Genomic DNA, 3,839 nt, shown 5'->3' on the forward strand with positions numbered 1-3,839 from the left:
AGCAGGAGACCGGCGCCACCTTGTAGTGGCGGGAGCGGCTCCCGACAAGAATGTCTGGGTAAGCCACAAGAACAAAGCTAGGAACCTGAAGGTATATAGGATGTTGTAGAAAGTTAATGCATGTATGTTTAAAAAGCTAGAGAGTTAATATGATTTGAAAAAAAACCTGTATCTAAAAGTATGTTGTACTTTATTTAAAAGGCTGGTGGTTCTTCATTGCAAAATGTTTTCTTATGCTCTTTTAAAGGGGAAGAATTCTGTCTGATAATTCGTACAGTTTAAAATTGTTCTGTACTGTTCTGTTATGTAGTTGGTTCTAAAACTTATTCGATCACAATGTTAAAACTTTTGGTCATGAAAAAAATTGTAAATGTTTCACAGAACTTATTGTATCTTGGGAGGTAACAATGCTATCAGCAACACTTAATGGCTATGTTTGGTATTGTCAGTCAGTCACCGCCTGTGCTAACACATGGCTAGGCGCCATGATAGTTCAGGGATAGAAAGGGTGGGCTGTAGTTTTGCTGCCATATTTGTTTAGGGATTCCAGCTGAGTTCAGTTACACGTGGCCAGCCGCCATGCTGGTCCAGAGATAAAGAGGGTAGAGCCATGAGTTTGTGACCATCTTTGTGTAGGTCTATCAGTTATGTTCAGGCCTCTGATTAGTGCTGAGTGCAAAGCTTTTTACTGTTCAATTTCAATGCAAAGTGATAGGATCAGCAAGATTTGCTAGCCTCTCTATAAACTATATCTGATTAAAAGGTTTGCTTTAATTTTAGTTCAGAAAGAGCAGATTTAAAGTTATGCCAACAACTACAGTTGGTTAAGATGTTGAGCTTTACCTAGTGTCTTTGTTTAGGTTTTTTAAGGTTAAGCCTAGGATATATAGTTCTAAAACACGTATCTAAGGAATATGCCAGAATTAGAGATTATAGCATTCTGTTTTATAGGACACAGTTTAGAGCAGATGATAAAGACAAAGAGTAACTCAAATTTGCTGGCCCTCAAGCTTGTCAGAGATCTGATGAATATGGCATTTTAACATGTGTAAGCTTATTGTGACAGAGTCCCAAAATCCTGGCAGTAGCTCCCCCAAGGTCTCCGAGAAGATTTGGGCACAACGACAGATGACTGCCACTCCCGGATTGTGGTATGCTAACCACTGGGCAATACTGCCTCAACTGGCCCACTGCTAGGGCCCAGCCTAAACTGTGGACAAAGCCGTGGACACCTGGAGAGCCTTTATTTCATATTTCGAGAGGCAAGGTGAGGTCAATTTCTCATGTTCCTCTTTCCACAGAAGCAGTCTTTCATCTTCTGTGCCTGGCTGGACCACCTCTTTTCAGGATGCCGTAAGACCACAGGAGCCAGGGACACTGCCTAGGTGATGGACTAACCAGTCATCCCTGTCATTTTGGTTGGTACATGGATCGGTATATTTATTTATCTTATAATTTATCCTTCTCAGGTCTCTGATCACCATGATGGCTATGCTAAGCTAATGGTAGCTTTGCAGCTAAAGAGCAGACAATTAGATCCACTGTTAGCTCATTGATCAGTTCATTAGCTAGCTAGAACTACTAGGTACTAGATCTCTTATTTAGAAAGAAAAACAGGTTTGCCTTGCTCACAGGATTTATGTTAGTTGTCTGTGTCTTAAGATAAATAAATGGATAAAAAACATATGGAGCTTATGTAGGGTCTGAGAATATAGGAGTTTAGGTTATAAAAAATCTAAAATGTCATTTGGCCTGAAAGAAATGTTTCAGGGTTGTTAAATGCAAAAAATTGGAGAGTCTAAGTCGGTGTTTAAGTATATAATTATGAATTAGAAAGATATAAAAATAATTTAAAGCATATTAAAAATGGGAGATACTTTAGATTTCTCCCCCCCTCTTTGCTACTGTTGTGCTTATGTTATAAGATTTCAGACGTTCAGAGTTTTGGCATTAATCAATAGAGTTCTAATAAGTTGATGGAGCACTGACGGCTTATTATTCAGTCACCAGCTTGAGATTTTAATTTCCTTTGGTTGCCTTCTGGAGATAGACTTAAAGGTGCTTCTCATCATGTTAAAAACATCTGTTTAATGTGTATACCTGACCCAAAAGCCATAGCCTTTACTATAGTATTCTTAATATCTGCCATTTTCTGAGATAGGCAGGATTTAGGAATATCTTAAACATATTTCTTCTAGTTGCTTTGTTAAGAAAAATCCAAGCATCCAGGGTTTAGCAGTAAAGCCAGTAATGTATTTCTGCCTAACTTTCCAGGGTGAACACGAAGATGGGGGCTAAAAGTAGATGCTGAGTTTATGAAAAATGGCCAAGCTCCATTGGCGGCTGATTACCAACAGGGCCCACAGTTAAAGTGTTAGAGTTTCAGACTGTGGACACACTTAAGTTGTTTATAAAGGTTATAAAACAAACAGCTGATACTCATTCAGTGGGATGCAGTTTTACCTGTTACTCTCAAAATGTTATATTAGATTTGCTGAATATATATTTCCTTTTGTGTACCAAAAAAATTCATATGAGTTTCAGGATGTGACCTGGGTCTGGCATAGCTCAAAAGGATCGCAGATGAGATTTTTCCCTGGTCTTTCCCATTAATAGACAAATTTTAACTTCTGTCTCCAGTCTGAATTTGTCTCAGCAGATTTTCACCTATTTGACTCTGTTCCGGGATCAGCTATGGACTGCAAGCTGAAATCTGGACTTCTGGAAACTGACATGGTTGCTCCCTGCCTCTTCCGGTGGATCAGCTAAGCAGATGCTTGGGCCTGCCCCATTGCCCAGCCTTTGGCATTTCAGCCTCCCTAGCCCCTGATGCCAACGGTCCAACTGTCAGCACTGAAGAAGATGGATCTTCGCCCAAATCCCACCTAGCAGGCTGAAATGCCAAGTCAAAAGGGGCTGGCTCCCTGGCGTTAGCTATTATCTTGGGCATCTGCGTAGCTGAAATGGAAATTAATATTGCAGCAACTGGGCTAAAAGCCTCGAGAGACACTAGAGAAAAAGGATAATAGTTCTCTTTGGCTTACTATCCCTATATCCTGAAGGGACCCCTACTCATTTTGATTTTTATCTTTGGGCCTTGTATTTTAAATTGCTTGATGGCTCTCATGAAAAAAATGTTTGGGAGCATTTACCATTATAAAAAGGTAAATTTATAGGATACAAGGGGTCATATCTGGAAGACCCAATATTGGGTCTTCAAATGATCATGGGAAAGGGGGAAATGAGAGACCAAAAGATTAAAAATCAGCAGTTATTATTAAAGTTTAAGACCTGAACTAAGGCTAGCTGGGTGGAGAAGTCCAGTAATACCCTGAGGGGATGAACCTCCCTACTGCATTCTTTCTCCACCCACTAGAGATACAGTTGCTAGGAAACTGGCCCAACCCCCCAGGGAGGGACACCAGATCATTAATGGTCTGGAGACCTTCCTACAGCCAGTCAATTCAAAATGTAGCATTTTGATCAATAGATACTTGCCAGGCAGGAATTGCCCCTGCCTTGGGCATGCTGGGAGGGACCAGAATCTTTAAATATCCAACTAACCTGAGCATAGGGCGTTCGGCTCTCACCGCTTCGGCGGTAGGGGATGTGGGCCCAAGCTGCAGCTTGTAGTGATTTATAATAAAAAGAACCTCATGTATTTCCAAAAAAAAAAGTCTTATTACAATACCCCAGCAGGCAGGTTTCAGTAGCAAGGTGGTATTGCTTAGACCAAATATGTAGACGTATTGTAGATGAGTTCCTTTTCTAGGTCTCAATTTCCTTGCTGTCAAGACGACGCTGGAATAGATTGTATTTTAAGCATGTTTATTGAGGGG

The sequence above is a fragment of the Psammomys obesus genome, unplaced genomic scaffold (genome assembly GCF_907164565.1).
Source record: "Psammomys obesus unplaced genomic scaffold, mPsaObe1.curated_primary_1811, whole genome shotgun sequence".
Classification (NCBI taxonomy): domain Eukaryota; kingdom Metazoa; phylum Chordata; class Mammalia; order Rodentia; family Muridae; genus Psammomys; species Psammomys obesus.